The sequence below is a fragment of the Thermobia domestica genome, chromosome 5 (assembly GCF_964235325.1).
Source record: "Thermobia domestica chromosome 5, izTheDome1.hap1.1, whole genome shotgun sequence".
NCBI classification, from domain to species: Eukaryota; Metazoa; Arthropoda; class Insecta; order Zygentoma; family Lepismatidae; genus Thermobia; species Thermobia domestica.
Window position 1 is genome coordinate 134,550,074 of NC_137458.1, and position 23,473 is coordinate 134,573,546.

Consider the following 23,473-nt stretch of genomic DNA (forward strand, 5'->3'; position numbering starts at 1 on the left):
AAACGTATTGTAGGTAAATAATGTTGCAAGCGTAATATGTCACAGTTAGCGGATAAAATTCTGATAATGGAATTAGATTTTTATGTATGTGTATACATAATACAGTAAGTTCAAGGAATGGATCGAAAATAATAAATGGTGTTATATTATTGAAGTTGAATTGAATTATAGTTTAGCGAGGCTATATGAAGACGTAGACCTACTGATTAACCTGGAATTTGAACCCATGAGCCCACCGGAATCGAATCCGGGTTTTTGTATGCTTACCGCTTAGCCACGGAAGAGCTTATTATTGAAGTTGATTGCTGACTGAAGGATATTGCTTTTAACCACTGAAAACCCACAATTATTTACCACTGAGAGTTCAATAGCGACTATATGTATAAAAAAAAATAGATTAGTAAAGGAGATATATGTAATGCACGTTAGACAACTTTGGTATCATCTAATCAGTGTAGGTAGCGACATTAATAGTGTGTTTGTTTTTATTAGGATTAGCTTTGTATACAAATTGAAATATTCAATTTACAATAAGGATACCACTTTGAACAATATAGTTTGTGAAATTGTTTTACAGCTTCAGGTAGAAGGCAAACAGCAGCACAATTGGCGACAAATATTAGCATGACTAAATTATAGGATATAGTGTGAATGAGAGACCGGGATGCCTTGTGTATGTAATAATAAAAATAATAATTATGGTTAATTTTTACACCTAGAAAATTATGCAATTAACATTTCATAAATGTTTTGAGGGTTGCATATGATATTCACAGACAGCCTGATACGTTTTTAGTTGAGAAGTGTGCTTAAGTATTGAATGTGTTAAACTATTTTTTTCTTGCTTTTGAATTAAGAATAGAATGTGTTAGATAAACTAGAAATATTTTCACCCATTGCTATGCTGTTGGATTGAAATACTGAATTTAATTATTTCAGGAAATTGTTGAGTTACTGTTTTTACTGGTTCTTTGAATGACTAAAATTTAAGATCAAGGCTACATGAGAAGGGTACTGTTGTTTAAAGTGGAATTTGAGCTATTACTGTGATTTATAACCGAGGAACGTAGTCCATTTAGAAATAGGAAGAGGTGGACTTAATTCCAAGCAAATGAGAAGTGGCTTGTTTTAAGATAGTACTGGATAAAGCATACCCTTTAACTGGCCTACACACCGTCTACATGATGTAACTAGCTCTATTAAGAGTTAGGATGGGTTGCATTTTAGATATAGCGAAAGCTTTACGCAGTATACTTAACATTTATGCTACATAAAAATAACGTATTTTTAAATAATGTTTCATAAGTTTTTTTTGTAAGTTTGTGATTTTTGTTAAAAATATGCATCAGGAACTGTGCTGCAATCTATTTTGTATTTATATAATTATTACTATAATTATATTTGCTATACTTCAAACAAAATCGAGACTTAGGCCTAATAAATGACTGCTTAATATTTTTAACAAAACATATTGCATTTAAATTGTTTTGTTTGAAATATAATTGTGTTCTTATATTTGATATTGAGGAATTTCCGGCTGTACTATGATCATAAGACTTCTACGAAGGAAGTGAAGAATAGCAAGCGAAACGAAAATGGCCCCAAATGTGTGTAAATCAGCAATTCGCAACTTTTAATGCAAGTTGGCTACTAGTATGTAATTGACAGATTGTTAGAATCTAGCAAATGCTCGCTTGCTGCTAACTTAGAGATCAGAAAACTTTTAAAAGTTCCGCAAGTCTAGTGCAAGTGAAGCGCAAACTTATGCTATGTAGGTTGTGACATACTCTGCAATGAAGCAGAAACGGAACTGGTGGGTCACCTACCTAGAACAGATAGAAGATGGACGAGAAATAACATACATTGGATTTTCTAGAGATAAGGAGCGATGTACAATAGAAGACAATCGAATACAAAATGTATAGATATAACCTGTCGTTTAGCAGAAACTGTACAAATGGAAAAGATCAGCTGATGGAAACATGTAGAAGAAAATGATGGAGACCTTTGTTCACCAGATGATTGATATCATTTGAATACATATGAAAGTTACACTTTTATATTTAAGCTGAACGTTACAATTTTTCTACAGCGATAGGAAAATGATCTATCAGTTGGCAACACTGGAAAAAACGTTAGAAGCACAAACGGTGGATGGTTTAAATTATTTATTTTTACGTCCTAATAGTTTTTAGTCTCACATACATTAATTGTATTTTCGTTTCTTTATTATAAACATGAACATGCAAAGCATTTTGTTTATACGGTTAGTTTTAATTATTTGGTATTTGATACTGTACTGATTGGTATATTATTTCAATTACTAGAAGATAGTTGAAAAGTTTTGTGTAGCTAGACGACTATGGAAACCTTAGAGTATTGTGATATGAACATGTTTTAAGTTACAGAAGAAGGGTGAAACAGAATTATGCTGAAAATTTGTAGAAGGAGAATGTGTAAGGAAACAAGAGATTCGTGAATTTAGAGAGACAATTGAAATCATATTTAGTTATTAAACTAAAATATTTGATAAAGATTTTTAAATTTTTCTATAGTTTTATCTGACATATCCAGTTAAAAATGCGCACGTTATTCACAAGTAATATAGTTAGACACATATTTGAAGACATTTAGTGGTACTTTGATACATTTTTAAAGATATGCCTGAATATTATTTTAACGAAGTATAATTGTTTGGCTACATAGCTGAAAATCAATCATACTGATATGTATTTTTGGTTATATGTTTTGTTTTCCGAGGCCCTAATACGTGATATAAGCTATTCAGCATTTTATGAACTTATTTTGTGCATCCACTACTAAATTACATCCATCAGTTGCACATTTAAATCAGTAAATTTTCAACTTATGAACCAATTAGTTATTAGTGTGAAGAATACGTTACATCATAATAAATTATAATTGACCAAATCAATTACTTCTAAGTCTTTAGTAGTGGAGGTTCAGATGTTAACTATCTCAATTGTTTAAAATTGGATTTCAATTGTAAGTGCACTTGTTATGATTACTTTTGATATTTTAGTTTCATATTTAAGTATAAAGTTTGTTTGTTTATTATCTATATAAGTAAATGTTTGTATTCATACTATTTAGAAGTTTCTATAATACATTTTCAATGAAAGGAAAATTTTCTGCATTTTAGTTTATCCGAAGAAACAACATGTAGTGTATTCCCCTGCAAGAGAAATGTTTCTGAAATTCAGTTTAACAGAAAAAGTTGGTAACAAAATATGTTAATAAAAAATTTTTTAGTGCAAAAGTTAATGTATATTGTAACCAAAACGTTTCTACATTTTAGTTTCTCAGAAGTTAGAAAAAATGTAGTGTCAATTTTCTGCAAGAAAAGTTTCTGGAATTTAGTTTAACAACAAAAAAAATAAAGGTTTGTAACGAAATGTTAGTAAAACATTTTTTAGTGCAAAATTCATTTGTATAGTGTTATAACAAAAAAAAGTTACCGAAAAGTTTATCTACTTTTAGTTTTTCAGAAAAGTTAAAAAGAATATGTGGTGTAATTGTCTGCAAGAAAAGTTTCTGAAATGCAGTTTAACAAAACAGTTGGTAACAAAATATGTTAGTAAAAAATTTTTTAGTGCAAAATTTTATCTGTATAGTGTTGTAGCAATAAACATTCTTCATTTTAGTTTATCCGAAAAAACAATATGTAGCATAATTTTCTCAAGAAAAGTTTATGGAACTTCGTTTAACAAAACAGTTTGTAACAAAATATGTTAATAAAAATTTTTAGTGCAAAAAGTTAATGTTAACGTTGTAACAATAAACATTCTTCATTTTAGTTTATCCGAAGAAACAATATATGGTGTAATTGTCTGCAAGAAAAGTTTCTGAAATACAGTTTATCAGAAAAAGTTTGTAACAAGATATGTTAATAAAAATTTTTAGTGCAAAAAGTAAATGTTAACGTTGTAACAATAAACATTCTGCATTCTAGTTTATCAGAAACGTTAGAAACAATATGTGGTGTAATTGTCTGCAAGAAAAGTTTCTGAAATACAGTTTATCAGAAAAAGTTTGTAACAAAATATGTCAATAAAAATTTTTTAGCGCAAAATTTTATCTGTATAGTGTTGTAGCAATAAACATTCTGCATTCTAGTTTATCAGAAACGTTAGAAACAATATGTGGTGTAATTGCCTGCAAGAAAAGTTTTCTGGAACTTCGTTTAACAAAAGAGTTAGTAACATAATGTTAGTAAAACACTTTTAGTGCAAAAGTTAATGTTTAATGTTGTAACAATAAACATTCTGCATTCTAGTTTATCAGTAGTTAGAAACAATATGTGGTGTAATTGTCTGCAAGAAAAGTTTCTGGAACTTCGTTTAACAAAACAGTTAGTGACAAAATATGTTAGTAAAAAAATTAGTGCAAAATTTATTTGTATAGTATAGTAATACACTTTTAGTGTATCGTATCCACGAAGTGAAATTTCTCAAGTTGCTACTCGCCAAATTTCACAAGTTTCGTGGATACGATACACTAATAGTGTATTACTATACTATACAAATAAATTTTGCACTAATTTTTTTACTAACATATTTTGTCACTAACTGTTTTGTTAAACGAAGTTCCAGAAACTTTTCTTGCAGACAATTACACCACATATTGTTTCTAACTACTGATAAACTAGAATGCAGAATGTTTATTGTTACAACATTAAACATTAACTTTTGCACTAAAAGTGTTTTACTAACATTATGTTACTAACTCTTTTGTTAAACGAAGTTCCAGAAAATTTTTCTTGCAGACAATTACACCATATATTGTTTCTAACGTTACTGATAAACTAGAATGCAGAATGTTTATTGTTACAACATTAAACATTAACTTTTCCACTAAAAGTGTTTTACTAACATTATGTTACTAACTCTTTTGTTAAACGAAGTTCCAGAAAACTTTTCTTGCAGGCAATTACACCACATATTGTTTCTAACGTTTCTGATAAACTAGAATGCAGAATGTTTATTGCTACAACACTATACAGATAAAATTTTGCGCTAAAAAATTTTTATTGACATATTTTGTTACAAACTTTTTCTGATAAACTGTATTTCAGAAACTTTTCTTGCAGACAATTACACCACATATTGTTTCTAACGTTTCTGATAAACTAGAATGCAGAATGTTTATTGTTACAACGTTAACATTAACTTTTTGCACTAAAAATTTTTATTAACATATCTTGTTACAAACTTTTTCTGATAAACTGTATTTCAGAAACTTTTCTTGCAGACAATTACACCATATATTGTTTCTTCGGATAAACTAAAATGAAGAATGTTTATTGTTACAACGTTAACATTAACTTTTTGCACTAAAAATTTTTATTAACATATTTTGTTACAAACTGTTTTGTTAAACGAAGTTCCAGAAACTTTTCTTGAGAAAATTATGCTACATATTGTTTTTTCGGATAAACTAAAATGAAGAATGTTTATTGCTACAACACTATACAGATAAAATTTTGCACTAAAAAATTTTTTACTAACATATTTTGTTACCAACTGTTTTGTTAAACTGCATTTCAGAAACTTTTCTTGCAGACAATTACACCACATATTCTTTTTAACTTTTCTGAAAAACTAAAAGTAGATAAACTTTTCGGCAACTTTTTTTTGTTATAACACTATACAAATGAATTTTGCACTAAAAAATGTTTTACTAACATTTCGTTACAAACCTTTATTTTTTTTGTTGTTAAACTAAATTCCAGAAACTTTTCTTGCAGAAAATTGACACTACATTTTTCTAACTTCTGAGAAACTAAAATGTAGAAACGTTTTGGTTACAATATACATTAACTTTTGCACTAAAAAATTTTTTATTAACATATTTTGTTACCAACTTTTTCTGTTAAACTGAATTTCAGAAACATTTCTCTTGCAGGGGAATACACTACATGTTGTTTCTTCGGATAAACTAAAATGCAGAAAATTTTCCTTTCATTGAAAATGTATTATAGAAACTTCTAAATAGTATGAATACAAACATTTACTTATATAGATAATAAACAAACAAACTTTATACTTAAATATGAAACTAAAATATCAAAAGTAATCATAACAAGTGCACTTACAATTGAAATCCAATTTTAAACAATTGAGATAGTTAACATCTGAACCTCCACTACTAAAGACTTAGAAGTAATTGATTTGGTCAATTATAATTTATTATGATGTAACGTATTCTTCACACTAATAACTAATTGGTTCATAAGTTAAAAATTTACTGATTTAAATGTGCAACTGATGGATGTAATTTAGTAGTGGATGCACAAAATAAGTTCATAAAATGCTGAATAGCTTATATCACGTATTAGGGCCTCGGAAAACAAAACATATAACCAAAAATACATATCAGTATGATTGATTTTCAGCTATGTAGCCAAACAATTATACTTCGTTAAAATAATATTCAGGCATATCTTTAAAAATGTATCAAAGTACCACTAAATGTCTTCAAATATGTGTCTAACTATATTACTTGTGAATAACGTGCGCATTTTTAACTGGATATGTCAGATAAAACTATAGAAAAATTTAAAAATCTTTATCAAATATTTTAGTTTAATAACTAAATATGATTTCAATTGTCTCTCTAAATTCACGAATCTCTTGTTTCCTTACACATTCTCCTTCTACAAATTTTCAGCATAATTCTGTTTCACCCTTCTTCTGTAACTTAAAACATGTTCATATCACAATACTCTAAGGTTTCCATAGTCGTCTAGCTACACAAAACTTTTCAACTATCTTCTAGTAATTGAAATAATATACCAATCAGTACAGTATCAAATACCAAATAATTAAAACTAACCGTATAAACAAAATGCTTTGCATGTTCATGTTTATAATAAAGAAACGAAAATACAATTAATGTATGTGAGACTAAAAACTATTAGGACGTAAAAATAAATAATTTAAACCATCCACCGTTTGTGCTTCTAACGTTTTTTCCAGTGTTGCCAACTGATAGATCATTTTCCTATCGCTGTAGAAAAATTGTAACGTTCAGCTTAAATATAAAAGTGTAACTTTCATATGTATTCAAATGATATCAATCATCTGGTGAACAAAGGTCTCCATCATTTTCTTCTACATGTTTCCATCAGCTGATCTTTTCCATTTGTACAGTTTCTGCTAAACGACAGGTTATATCTATACATTTTGTATTCGATTGTCTTCTATTGTACATCGCTCCTTATCTCTAGAAAATCCAATGTATGTTATTTCTCGTCCATCTTCTATCTGTTCTAGGTAGGTGACCCACCAGTTCCGTTTCTGCTTCATTGCAGAGTATGTCACAACCTACATAGCATAAGTTTGCGCTTCACTTGCACTAGACTTGCGGAACTTTTAAAAGTTTTCTGATCTCTAAGTTAGCAGCAAGCGAGCATTTGCTAGATTCTAACAATCTGTCAATTACATACTAGTAGCCAACTTGCATTAAAAGTTGCGAATTGCTGATTTACACACATTTGGGGCCATTTTCGTTTCGCTTGCTATTCTTCACTTCCTTCGTAGAAGTCTTATGATCATAGTACAGCCGGAAATTCCTCAATATCAAATATAAGAACACAATTATATTTCAAACAAAACAATTTAAATGCAATATGTTTTGTTAAAAATATTAAGCAGTCATTTATTAGGCCTAAGTCTCGATTTTGTTTGAAGTATAGCAAATATAATTATAGTAATAATTATATAAATACAAAATAGATTGCAGCACAGTTCCTGATGCATATTTTTAACAAAAATCACAAACTTACAAAAAAACTTATGAAACATTATTTAAAAATACGTTATTTTTATGTAGCATAAATGTTAAGTATACTGCGTAAAGCTTTCGCTATATCTAAAATGCAACCCATTCTAACTCTTAATAGAGCTAGTTACATCATGTAGACGGTGTGTAGGCCAGTTAAAGGGTATGCTTTATCCAGTACTATCTTAAAACAAGCCACTTCTCATTTGCTTGGAATTAAGTCCACCTCTTCCTATTTCTAAATGGACTACGTTCCTCGGTTATAAATCACAGTAATAGCTCAAATTCCACTTTAAACAACAGTACCCTTCTCATGTAGCCTTGATCTTAAATTTTAGTCATTCAAAGAACCAGTAAAAACAGTAACTCAACAATTTCCTGAAATAATTAAATTCAGTATTTCAATCCAACAGCATAGCAATGGGTGAAAATATTTCTAGTTTATCTAACACATTCTATTCTTAATTCAAAAGCAAGAAAAAAATAGTTTAACACATTCAATACTTAAGCACACTTCTCAACTAAAAACGTATCAGGCTGTCTGTGAATATCATATGCAACCCTCAAAACAGTTATGAAATGTTAATTGCATAATTTTCTAGGTGTAAAAATTAACCATAATTATTATTTTTATTATTACATACACAAGGCATCCCGGTCTCTCATTCACACTATATCCTATAATTTAGTCATGCTAATAGTTGTCGCCAATTGTGCTGCTGTTTGCCTTCTACCTGAAGCTGTAAAACAATTTCACTAAACTATATTGTTCCAAGTGGTATCCCTTATTGTAAATTGAATATTTCAATTTGTATACAAAGCTAATCCTAATAAAAACAAACACACTATTAATGTCGCTACCTACACTGATTAGATGATACCAAAGTTGTCCTAACGTGCATTACATATATCTCCTTTACTAATCTATTTTTTTATACATATAGTCGCTATTGAACTCTCAGTGGTAAATAATTGTGGGTTTTCAGTGTTAAAAGCAATATCCTTCAGTCAAGCAATCAACTTCAATAATAAGCTCTTCCGTGGCTAAGCGGTAAGCATACAAAAACCCGGATTCGATTCCCGGTGGGCTCATGTGGTTCAAATTCCAGGTTAATCAGTAGGTCTACGTCTCATATAGCCTCGCTAAACTAAAATTCAATTCAACTTCAATAATATAACACCATTTATTATTTTCGATCCATTTCCTTGAACTTACTGTATTATGTATACACATACATAAAAATCTAATTCCATATTCAGAATTTTATCCGCTAACTGTGACATATTACGCTTGCAACATTATTTACCTACAATACGTTTCTTTCCTTATAAAATGTTTGGTACCAAAACTTCGTAAGCAGTAAATAGTACTGTCCATAAACTAAGTCACTTCTGAAACGAAATGCTTTCGTTTATTCCGATTGTATTTCTAGTACAAAATATTGTGCCAATAGTTCTCCCGTGTCCTCCTACATTCTCGTTCCACCAACTTATAAATTCGTACTTTATCCAAAATGTAATACATAGAAAAAGCTATGGTGGGTACGCAATACAGCGTTCACCTCTGGTGCATGGGGTCTTTGGTTCGATCCCAGCTTGTTTCAAGTTAGCTTTTTTGGTGCACAAACACTATGTGCGTGAGTTTTCTCGTGGTTCTCCTGCTTCTTCCCACATTCTTCATTCCACCATATTCATTAATTTCTCATCACCGTCTCCTTTAGTCTAGCCAGTATATTCGTTGGATGTAAAACTTCAAATATTTCATTTCACTTTCAAAATACAAACACGTACATATCTTTACGTCAAACATTAATACACAATCAGTAAAAAATAAGTGTGTTTTCATTCTTCATAGTATGTCTTATTAACTATTTGTGCGTTTATGTACAGTTAAATAATGAAATATATTTTAATCAAAATATCCCAACTACTCCAGTTCATATATAACATATTTCCTAACGGGTAAAAAATAAATATAAAAATCCTTTGTGTGAGAGTTCTGAAGGTCAAGCACACACACACATACACATACAGAGAGGAAGAAAAAAAAGAAAGAGAGAAAGAAAGAGTGAAAAACAGAAATAAGACCCTTGCTACCTGTTACAGAAAACCCAATCAGCTGTCCCTGCTATTGTACCTGTATAAGTGTTTTCTTAATAGATATAACTAAGCGACTATGGTGGTACAATGACATGAATTCATATAAATTACATTCTGCAGACAATTCAAAGATGTAAGTTTCCTCTCAGACAATACAAAACAAAAAATAAATTAACATAAACCCTCGGCGACCTTATTCAGTTGCGCCAAAGAAAAAAAAAATGATTTTTTCATCCTTTTTTTTCCGTTCCGTCTTTCCGCGTGCTAATCGCTAAAAAATTCATTCACGTTTTTTTCCCTCTCTTCCAACCAAGTAAAGAAAATTACTATGCTGTATCACATCCATGTAATACAATTAAATATTAAATTAATTTATTACTAATTCTTTATACATACCCTATGTACTTAAATGTTGTCATTACACGCAACAAAATTATTCTGAACTTATGTAAAAGTAGAAATATGATAATCCCTACCAAACAATTACAAAAGATCACTAATTATATTTCTTACATACAAATCAACTCCGTATATGAATATAAGAGAATACGAAGCAGTTAAACCCCGACCAGGTTTTGACCTTGGAAGTTAATTGTCTCCAAAGAAGAAAGAATGCTTCCTGCTGTCCTGGAAGGGTGAGTATGGAGGGTGAGTAATTGTCCTTCAGCCGTATGTTAATATTAATGGCAAAAGGTTAGTAATTAGCATACTACCACAAGTTTAATTCAAATAAAAGGTACATTACGGGTACTTATCAACTTCAATTACAGTTCGGCAATGAAACTACATACGTGAAAAGGTAAGTTGCATACAAGTAATGAAAGTGTAAGTACTTTGGAGGTTACATACGTTCAAAGGGCAATACAGTAAGTACACATAGTAATACTAGTTACAGGTAATGAGTATAAAAACAAAAACTAAGTCGTTTCAATGTTACATACGCAAAATAATGAGACTACAGTCCGGTACAGCATGATTACATGTCAGTAATTGTACCTAAAGTACCGGTAAAAAGAAAACCGTAATAATTCAATTACAATTGAACCTTTGTACTTCAATGAAAGTACTTAGAGTAATTACAATATTCATTACTTCAACGACAGTATGTACCAAAAAGTGTAAGTACTTTCAAGGTCAAAAAAAAGGACGTTTACAGATTACTCTACTTAGGTATATGTATACAAAGCTACAGCTGCTACATACAGCAGGCAACAAAAGAAAAAGTGTTCATAAGCAAGGAGACTAAAAAATGTCATCAGCAACACTCGAAACATTTATATAGAAATGTACCCATACACATTGCATTGGTTGTAAAGTCAGATATGAATTGTTTATCTTATTTCTTAAACCATTTGTAGCAAAAGGCAAGAAGAAAATTGCTGCTATTCTTCAGCAAAATGTGACATGTTTACTTTATGACTGACATTTTTCATTTTAAAAAAAAAATAAATAAAAGGGATTTTTTCTCTCATTCCAAAAAATAGGAAGAATAGATCATAAGTCTTACAACATAACATATGTTAAAATAGAAGCGGTACTTTTACTTTTAACCAGTGTACTTTCTTTTCCTCCCTAACTGAGGTATTTCCATATCCATAAACTTTGGAATTTTCCCATTTTGTCTTTCATGGCTTAAAAAAAAAAAAATCCCTCCCTTTTATCTTTTTAGATGGGAAGTAATAGCAATAATAATAAAATAGAAAAGAACGAAAGTGTATTGCTATAAACACACACACACACACACACACACACACACACACATACATACATACATACATACATACATATATATACAGAGAAAGTGAGAGGAGGGGTAGGAGGTTTACGTCACACTGAAGCACTACCATAGCAAAATACAATTTTGCATTGAAATGAATAATGACATCCCGTCTTCACTGAACATATTGCTTGGTGAATTTCTGAAAGTTAATAGTTACTACTATACGTCACACATTATTTTCTGAAACAAAAGGACACAATTATTTCTGACAAAACAAAAAAAAATACAAAAGAAACCTTCAGCGAACTGACAAATTTTTAATATTCTTTCATGTCTTTTATATTTATTCTATGTTTGCAAGTAATAATAATACATTTATATTTTTATCAAGTTTTATGTCAATTTTCTTCGTTCTTTTATTCTTAATGCTACAGTTTTGTTAAATTGGTAGTCTGTTTACTTTGCCGTTGCTTTTTAAAACTATGTTTGTCAGAAATGTTAAGAATTTCGGACGCTAAGTTTTTTTTTCTTTTTAAGAAGTTACTTTTTTAATATTCGATATGAAGATCTAGTATACAGCAGGCATGTGCAAGGTGCAACAGAGATTGTGCCAGCCACACAGGGCTTACTGGCGTCGAGGGCCATACGACACAATGTACATTTTCAGAAGAATTAAATAACCATATTCAATTTATAAAATCGTTAGTCGTACACTAATACAGTGGTGCCCACCCCCCTTATGTCCATGACGCACTCCCCCGCAATTGTCTATCCATAGGTGTTCTTCCATTTAAAAAAAAAAATTTCGATTAATTTTTACACCCCCTCAAACATATTTATATTGATTTTTAAGCCCCCCCAAATATTTCAATGACGCAATTTGCGTCATAGCCCCCCATGTGAGCACCCCTGACTAATATTACAGGAACATATAAACTCTTATAACGGTAACTGAAGAAAACTAGAAAAATATGTTTACCATTTTAGTGAAAACGTGACCAGTCTGCCAATGTTCGGTGGTACATTCTCCACTGGATGTTCCAAAGCGGAGGATATTTTCAAGGTGGACATCAGTTACCCAAGAAAAATTTTCAGCTTAGTTTAGGAGATTACGTAAGAAATTCATTCTCAATAACAAGTCAAGTGGGCCAGATTAAAGGACTCAGTGGGTCGGGGGTGGCCCGAGAGCTGGCTGTTGCACATGCCTGGTATACAGCATAGTTAAATGAATCATAAATTAGCAATTTGCTAATAATTTGAGGCAAGATAACTACACTCATCTTTGCCACATATCGTAAAATGACAACTAGTTAAGTCCTACAATATCTCAGTGTTAAGTAAAACACAGCGTTATTTTTCTATAAGTTGATTCAAATCACACAAGTGAATCTTTTCGAAGAACAATTAATACCAGCTTCAGATATAATAATGAATAACCAAAGATAAGGTGAGAGAAGAAGGCACTTGACGTGGTAAGAAGACTCTGACCAACAGCTAAGATTCTCAACTCAACTTCCCTCAATGCGTACGCGCCTTTGGCGTGGGAGACCCGGGTTCGATTCCCGACGGGAGCTCATGTGGTTCGGATTCCACGTTAATCAGTAGGTCCACGTCTCATATAGCCTCGGTGCTGAACGGGACGTTAAACCCAAAATCAACTCAACTTCCCTCAACACGATCCTGTAACTATTCTTTTATGTTTATAGGGGGGGCGCGGTGTCTCAGTGGTAGAGCGTTCACCTCCGGTGCTTGAGGTCCCTGGTTCGATCCCAGCTCGCGCCGTGTGGACTTTGTGGTGGACAAACGCCGTGCTCGTGGGTTTTCTTGGGGTTCTCCCGTTTCCTCCCACTTTCTTCATTCCACCATTTCACTCATTTCTCATTATCACCGTCTCCTTTAGCCTAACCGGCATAACCGTGGGACGTTAAACTTAAAGATTTCATTTCATTTTTTCTTTTATGTTTATTATGGTTTGTTATTAAAACATTCTTCTTTCATATAGTCTATATCTGAAATTGATTAAGGTAATTGCCAATGCATTCTTGGAAAAGATGAAAGGGCAATGGTTTACCAAGTTAGAATTTTGTAATGAGTTTGATCGTTGATATTTCAACATAGCTAACCATGAAATCTTTGCAAGTTTGTAATTTGAAAGTATCTGAATTCTCTTTCTTTGAGTTATTGTCCTTTTACTTAATAATCTCAAAACGTATTTTGCAATAGGCGCTCCCCCCCAATTTTTTTGTTGAATGGCTCCAAGGTTTGGGGAGTCCAATATTATAAGCCATTACGTATATGAGTATTGAACGGGTATTATTCTGCGCCCGAAAAGACAATAAGTAATTGTAAAATACTTTCACCTACATTTTCAGAAAAAAAATGATAGAAATAGATTGTTTTTACAAGAGAAAGAGTTCAGAGAAAGTGTAAGGTCAAATTTTCATTGTACATCAGTCATTCTCCTGTTTAACAGGTATAGTTTTATTGAGGAAGTGTGTGTTGAGTTAGGAAATTTTTGGAGATCCGGATTCGGCTGAATCCCGTGGACGCACCCCTTTCTTGTAATATGCTGTTAAAATATTTTAAATGATATTCCATTAAAACTTAATCCATTAAAATGTTCTTGGAATTATTGTCAAGTGTATTTTTCCGTATATCCTATCTACATCTGTCTCACTCCTTATCATTAATGGGACGGCTCATGAACGATCCTAGATCCGAAGACAGTCAGATCTATGACCAGGTGATCCAGACGGTCTCGGAGACAACAAACTATTTTCATACACATAGAAAATATGAGTATGCAGTGGTGCCCACCCCCCCCCCTTATGTCTATGACGCACCCCCCCCCCCCATTGTCTATCCGTATGTGTTCTTCCATAAAAAAATCTCCTTTCGATTAATTTTACCCCCCCCTCATCAAACATATTTATATAGATTTTAACCCCCCCAAATATTTCAATGACGCAGTTTGCGTCATAGCCGCCCCTTGTGGGCACCCCTGGAGTATGTATGTAGTTAGTAATAATATTCTTTCCTTTCTCTGCTGTTTCTTTCTTTTCTATCTCTTGTCTCTATCTATCACTTTCTCTCTTGTTGTGTACATCTGTGTGTGCAAAAGCACTGCACTAAAGAGCAACTGTAAGGTATATCAGAGTATAAATAAGCGCGTTTGAATCACAGACAAGAAAAGTTACCGGTACATGTGGTTTTATTTATTTATTTTCTCATGGAAAATATTCAAGTTTAATCGAGCGAGTCACGTTTAATCTTTTGTATAGAATGTGATCAAAACTTTTGTAATGCTTTTCAGTGTGGAAAAATGAATAAAATATGAAATTATATTTGATACATTCAAGACATCGTAACTTGATTAAGAAATGTCACCTCGGGAATCAAACAAATGAATATTCGAACTGAAGCAGTGAACATCACTAATCCGCTAGAAAATTTAACAGTAATGCTGTTGTAGAGCTACATTTTGCCTGCTTTCCGTCTGTGTCGCCAGGTCTGTCCGGGTCAAACTGGGTCTGAGTAGCGAGACAACTCTTCGAATGACTCGGACCGAACTCATGAGTGACTGAAGTGACAAGTGACCCGTTCCGTCACGGATTCCTCTCTCTATGAGGCAAGGGTAAAAGGAACAAATAGGCATCAAATTGGTTACTTGTGTGTTCTTATCTGTAAAACCCTAGAGAAACCAAAAAACGTAGTCCTCGAGAATTGTGATCAAAAGGTAGGAATCGATATAAGATTCCAGCAAACATTCGAAAAATATTTTGCCGTCTACGTACAATGTATTTCAACTTTTGAAGTGAAACAAAACTAAAACGAAAGCAAATGTTCTTCTAAGGTCGTGCCTAACGTTTCAGTCGAAATCACTTCTCCGTAGAGAGACTAATTTATCCTGAAAATAGTGCAAAAACTATTTGTCATACGTAGTTTAAGATTTCTCCAGGTATTGAACTACTTCAATACTTTACGTTCAATTTTTTTTTTTTTTAATTTTTAAAATACCTTAGTAGTTTATTATTTTAAAATAATATTATCTTTGATAAAGCAATATTGCAGCGCTGGAAAGAAAACATACATGGAGATGTAGGTGACGTCTTTTCTTTCCTCAGCTAGGAGGAGTAGGTACAAGTTCTTCACTGATCCTCACAAGGTAAACGGGGCAGAGAGCGAGAAATTATCCATATAATATCGTGAAGAATACAGATCTTCGAATTTGTGGTAATAAGCATCCGGCTGTAACAAGAGTAGGGGAATGGTTGTGGAAGAGGAAAGGGTTGGGGGAGGAATGACTTGTAGCTATCTATCTTCAAATATATTTACAAGTCGTATAAGACAGGGCACTCTTTCTCTATTTAGCTCATTTTTATCCTCTATGTAAGAAATTATGAAAATTGAGTTAAAATCAAATATTCTTCTGCATCGATGTGTATAGAGCGGTATCAGGGGTGTCATCTGGGGGGCAGGGAGGGGCCTTCCCCCTGAGTTTGAGATTTATATAGATTTCATCAATAGAATAGTAGGCTAGTAAGTCAGTGAAAAACGCGAAATTTTACTTATTCAAGAGGTCTTGCCCCCCCCCCTCGAAGCCAAATCTGAAATGACGCTACTGAGCGGTATATCATATTGTCATTTGTTGCGAAGGAACTTGCTGCGTATCTAGAAATAACGGGATTTCGTGGAGTTTTTTGTTCACCTTTAACTTTCATTCCCCCAAAATAAAGTTTTTGGAGGTAGACATCAATCCAACATCACACTTATTTGGTAAAGAGACTGAGGACAATTGAGTTAGATTTCTCAGATTCTGAGTGTCATCCTTATGAGTTCGAGCACCTTTGGTTCGCGCACTATATTCCTACACTATTATCAACGCTCGCCAACAGGAAGCATTTTAGACGTTGTCATTATAGTCCTACTAACGGTGTTGGATAGATAATTTTGTGTTACCTACGCTCAATATTAAAAATAATTTTTAAAAAAACTATTAGTTTTCGTTACTTCGCGACAAAGCTACATTTTTAAATGAACACACAAAGTAAGTGAAGGTCTTTCTTTTACTATGAGAGTTGTATGTGAACAACCATGACATCGACTCCACTGCATTAACCCTAAAAGAAAAATTCACTTCGGTTTCTATATGACTGATATTTGTGTATGACGGGCCTGTCAGTCAACGCGTGCCACTTGAAAAGAACGGACGGACGTCGACGTCTTCTCTGTGAGCCTTCTCTCTAGCATTCAGTCACATAACATCCCTCACCTTTCTCTTCTTTTTCATATATATATAAAAACCACATGTATATCCTCTCCACACAAGGAGTGTCTTTGCCTCGTTTTCAAGCTGTCCGCTTGCAAGCTGATATCTCGTGTCAAATCTCCACTCTGGTGCAAGGGACTTCTTTTTTACTTGACTTTTTTTTTAAAAACTTCCAGTTTCGTCTCCTTTCTGATGCTTACTGGAAGGAGGTGCCAACACAGGCTCATCTTGCCGTCGTCCTGGAGAATTACTTCCTGTTATTTTTTCTTCTTTCTTTTTTTCATATATTACTTTTTTCTTCTTTTACGTTGACAAAATATGGGAAAGAACACCAGCAAGAGGAGGGAAAGAAAAAGTTTTTTGGCGTTTGAAGATGAATACGGATATCCACCGCCATAGAAGCTATATTTGTTGGTGGTGGATGAAAGGTAGTAAACTTATCCTGCATTGCTGTCACATAAACTTTCAAATAATGTGACAAAAAAGAAGAAGAAGGTACTGCAAAAATAAAGGATGCAAAACGAAAGAGCAAATTTTTTACACTTTTATTTCCCCTCTGTCTTCTTTGAAGAGCAGTGCATCAATTCTTTTGCACTTATTGTATTTTCGAGAGGAAAGAAATTGCAACATTCTGTTGCTCAAATCAGATTTGAGTAGAGACTCGTAAAAGAAATTTCATTTTTTGAAGTGAGATAGAGAAAGTGAACATTTTGCTCAAAACGGAAAGTTTGATACAGAAATATGCCCATGAATTGGAGTGGACAGGAGCGCTCAATTGGTCTGAGTACAATGATAGGAAGTATCAAATCTCAGCTTTGCATTTTAGTTAGCAAATTTTTGTGAACACAAAACAAAGATCTTAGAATCTCTGAATTATGTGTTATCAAAATTGTTTCATGTTTCCTTAGCTATTGTTATGTTAAATTAACGCATATTGTCCAATGATATGACTCTGGTTTGTCTATAGATTGAACAAAGCATATACTGGGTGCTCGGTCCAATTTTTGTTATATTAGAAGTATTTTATATTTAAAATATTTACCTGAATTTCCTTTCAGAACTTAAAAGATTCATATCCAGATATTGTAAGTAACTCGGTCTTATAAAGTAAGAATCAGTCGTTACTTTTTCATCTATTTAAACGGGGTGTACAAATTTATGTTTCTTTTTCTCACAGTTTCAGTAACAGAACTTCAATCCCTTGTCCTCTGAACGCCCCATATTCTCTGTTCGTTTTGGGGATTTATTTAGAGCACATATATCTCATGGGATTCAAACCGTTAAATTTACATCCTAACATCACAAATAGATAACTTATACATTTCCACATATTTTCGGACATGTACAGTACCTTCGCTTCCAATACTATCTATGTTATTTATCAGACACTCTACTAACAAATGTCTGTACAGAATAAACACTGGGGCTGCGGTGGCTCAGTGGTAGAATATTCACCTCTTGTGCATGGCTCCTTGGTTCAATCCTAGCTCACTCCAAGTGAGCTTTGTGGTGGACAAACACCGTGCGCGTAGCTTTTCTCGGATTTCTCTCGTTTCTTCCCACTTTCTTCATTCAACTATTTCCTTCATTTCTCATCATCACCGTCTCCTTTAGCCTCACCGGCATAATCGTGTGACGTAAAACTTAAAGATTTCATTTCATTCACAAAATTAAAAAATGAAAGCTTGTGATCATATTAACAGTCTGATGTAACGTTTACAATGTCAATTGGATGTTACACTCACTCTCACAACCTCACGCTCACATTATTTCTTCTGGAACACTCTTATTCGAACTCACATTCTTAAGGCGAAATCATGCTCAGTCAACTTCACGCTCATATTACCAATTTGATATTACACTAGCCCAATCTTATGTTCTCGTCACTTGTACGGTGTCCCATTCATAGATCAATCCGACGTCATACCTACTGAACATCACACTTATTTGGTGAGGAGGCTGAGGACAATTGAGTGAGATTTCTGAGATCGTGAGTTTTCTCATGATTTCGAACACCTCTGGTTTGCACACTAATTTGCTACACTATTACCAACGTTTGTCTTTGGCGCTGCACCCTCTTTGCCCTTTCAATTGCTCTGGTGTATGGTAAAATCGCGTTTATGTGGCATTGTGTGTGTTATGACTATGAGTGACGTTTATCTGGAGGAAGAAAATCTTAATTTCTTTTGGGGTTTATCGTTGTTCAAAGAGATTTAAAACAGGAAATGATTCACCAATTCACGCTTAAGTTACATATATCTTTAGATATCGAAAAATGGTCAGTAGTATATTGCTGTTTTCTATCCTAATGTTATCCTTATGGAAGAAAAGGAGAGGTAATCAGAACAAAAGGTAGATAATAGTGGCTATAAAGATGAATGCAGAGTAGTGGGGGAATACTTCCGGTAATATAATGTAACTTGAGGTGAAAAACAAGTCCAGGTGGACTAAATTCAATGGGATGATTGAATTGTAGAGTGTATGATGGCAGGGGTGGGAGAATATCTTTTGTATGGGAATTTGTGAATAACACGAGAGAGAAAGAACAGATGATGTCGTAAGAGAGAGAGAGGTAGAGAGAGGGAGAGAACCTTCATACTTTGTGTGATTGATAATTGATGTGTAGTCAAGTATGATGTGTTTTGGCTCTAAGAGACTTCCAATTATATTCTTATATATTAACCTATAGAAAGATGTAATGATGCATGAAAAGAGAGCTCGTGTTCACAAGACCCCAAGACCCCATATATGTGTGTGTGTGTGTGTTGAAAAATCATGAGAAAAAAAAAACAGACTACCCTGCATCCTGTTTACGTGAATCAGAAGGCAGATGTGAATGAACTATTATGTGTATCCGTTCTAAGAATGAGAATCCCTCTATTATATTGAAAAGCCCTATTGATTCTGTATATATATATATATATATATATATATATATATATATATATATATATATATATATATATATGTGTGTGTGTGTGTGTGTGTGTGTGTGTGTGTGTTGAAAAACCATGAGAAAAAAATAGACTACCCGTGTTTACGTGAATGTATGCTATATTTTTTCTACTTTTAGAAGAGACAATTCTTTTTTTCTTTTCTGCTTTTTTAATATGTTGTTGTTATTGTAAAAGTTTTGGTAACTTGACCGTGAGAAACGTTTCCTTGTAGCAGGTGTAGATTACCCCCGCCCACAGTGCTTTAACTTGAAAAAAAAAAGTATGAGGGAAGAAGATTGATGGAACCACCGTGTTTAAAAACGCGATGTAGATTATATATGTATCTTATTATTTGATTAGGTGTGTGTGTATGTATGTGTGTTACGTAGTTGGTGCTTGTTTTGTGATTAAAGTTATTTATTCTACAATTAAAAGGTAAGAATTCTTATACGTTTTATTGATATGATTTGTGAACATACCGTGGGGAGGCGTTTTCCCTTAATATACTTTTGTATTAGCGCGATTGGAATTTGATTGAGTGAGAGACCCGGCTTGGAGTTTAGGTGGGATGGTTTGGATTTCACGATAATGAGTAGGTCAGCAATGATTTAGCTTTAATGATTGTTAGAATAATAAACTTAACGTGATTTGAGTTAAATTTTAACAGCGGTGGAAATACTAGTAAATATAGTGGTCGTGTATGTAATTGTGAATGAAGTTTGAACGTGTACTCCTTATACAAGTTATGCGAGAGAAGATGGGAGAACCCCGAGGAAGCTCACGTACATATTGATTGGTGGGGGGTCGGGATCGAATCCTGGACCTGAAACAGTAAAACTAGAATGAAATCTTGAGTTTTACATCCCACGATTATGCTTGGTAGGCTAAATGAGAAACGTTGCTCTCATAAAATAATGGAATGAAGAAAGTGGGAGGAAACATGATATTAACGAGGAAGCTTACGTGCATATTGATTGGTGGGGGGTCGAGATCGAATCCTGGACCTGAAACAGTAAAACTACAATGAAATCTTGAGTTTTACGTCCCACGATTATGCTTAATAGGCTAAATGAGAGACGTTGCTCTCATGAAATGGTGGAATAAAGAAAGTGGGAGGAAGCTCACATACATCTTGATTTGTGGGGGACCGTGATCGACCTCAAATAGTAAAACTACAATGAAATCATAAGTTTTACGGCTTATGTTTATACTGGCTAGGTTAAAGGAGAGATGTTGCTCTCATGAAATGGTGTAACATTACAATGTTTTGTTTATTACAATTTATATAATAATTTAAACATACGTTTGTCATGAAATATTTGCCATTGAGCAAACAGCAGCAAAGGTGAAAGCCTTCCCTTAACAATAATTTATTGATGTTGCATGTGTATGTATGTATATTTGTATGTGTGAGAGAGGGGATGTGGGAAAAAAAGCGTGAATGTGCATACTTGAAGCGATCTTTAATGGACGCTGAATGGGATGGAATTTAAGACAATCCAAACGATTTGAGAACAGTGGCGTATATGAAATTTGAATACACGGGTAAATTATTTAGCGCTACTTTAAAGATATGTGTGCCATTTGAAAGATCACAAATGGAATTAGCAGATATGTATATGTAGAGGTAATGGAAAGCACATGCAAATTTAAAATGTTCATACATACCTAACATAAAATTGCCATCTTCTTCTTCCATGTTTGAAGCACATACGAAAACTGTATACGAACAACCAAAATATGGCGGGGAAATGACAAAATATTTTTTCGGTAAGCGTATGAGGCACTACCGGTTGTAGAAATAACACTAGAGCGATACGGTGTGATGTTATCGGCAAAAAAGCATGCATGGTACTGACATGTGTTGGTATATAGGTGGCGTTGATGCAAAAAGATGAAGATTTTTTCCGTATAATAAGTTTAAATATTCATAAATCGTAAACGGTTGATTGTAGAACAAAACGGAGTAGAGAAATGGATTTGTCAGGTCAAAATCTATATAGAAAGACACCCTACACGATAAACTTGAACAATTTTGATTTTTTTTGAATTCTTACAAGAGAAGGGTGCGGACTGGTATTACGTTTTACGGTAAACTACTGGTCGTAGAAACAAAAGAAAAGTATTTTCTTGAAGGATAGGACCTAAGGAACACTACAATTTCAGTTAGAACAATGTAACTTGAAAATAATTTTAAATGGGCGTAGCTCCTAAACTATTGATCGTAGGATAAAATGGATTACAAAAATCGATTTGTCAGGTCAAAATCTATATAGAAAGACACCCTACATGATACATTTGAACAATTTTTTGGAAGGCTAACAGTGGCGGCTCGTTATGTAAGGGGTGGCACATTACATTTTTGGCTTTTTAAGGCAAACTATTGGTCGTAGAAAGAAAAGAAAGGTATTTTCTTGATCGTTAGGACCTAAGGAACACTACTATACAGCTCAGAACATTGTAAATTGAAAATTAAAATTTAATAAATTTGCATAAACAATATGGCGTCGATTTTTTTGAAACTTTGGAAATATGTTTATTAGAGGTTGTATTTTTATATCAATAGATAAAATGAATGATATTACTAAAATAAATACCATTTTCGCGCCTTGTTACCGCGACCGGTGCGCGCCGCGTGGTACTTGCGCCCGGAAAAATGTTTCGCGACGCGGGACGCGTAAAATATTGCCGGCCGGAAACTGCGCGGGGTATTGCCGGTTATAAAAACAAACAACACTCGGTAACTTGCTATGATACATGTACACACACGCATAGTCTTATACACACTAATGTCAATGTTATGTGTACAGATGGCATTGTTTAAAAAAAACAAACATGGCGGATGAATTGTAATGTGTTTTCCATGCATTAATGATATGTAGTATATGTAATAAGGTTTATAATATAATATTATCTTATTATAAAACACCAATAATTGGAAATTTGAATAAGTTAACACGAAGATTTCCGAAGTTTTACGAACATTACCGAACATAAACATAAGCGTTTATACACAATTCCTATACATGTTGGTAATTGTACCACACGAATGGTTCCGAACATTGTGGAACTTAACAGAACATAAACATAAGAGTTTATCAAGTATTTTTGTACACGTTTGGTAAATGTAACTTTAAACATTAGTAAAGGTATACGTATAATCTGCAGTAATTGTAATTTTATAACGAAAATAATTATAATATTAACATGGAGTATAACACTACTACTTGTATAGGCTACAACACAGTTTGTAATGTCGTACCCAAACGCATTTCGTTTTGTAATCTCGTACCCAAACGCGTTTAGTTTTGTAGTCTCGTACGCATGTGTTTTAACACATTTTATGTTAGTAACAGTGATATTACACAATATGATGTAATTTGTAAATTTTATTGACTCGTTTGCTGTGCAAACTCATTATTTATTTATTCTCTCGTAATAAATTACTCGAACACTTTGTGTGAGCCTATAAATAATTCGTTTCCTTTGGAAACTCGTTGTTAAAAAATGTGAGTATACCATAGATGATTACTATTCCCTTATGTTATTGGGTTTAAAAATTCCTTTTTAGTAAGGCTAGGAATTTCTTTTGTTTGCCTTCGTACATGTGTTTAAACTGGTTTAAACTAGTTTTATTGTTTTTTT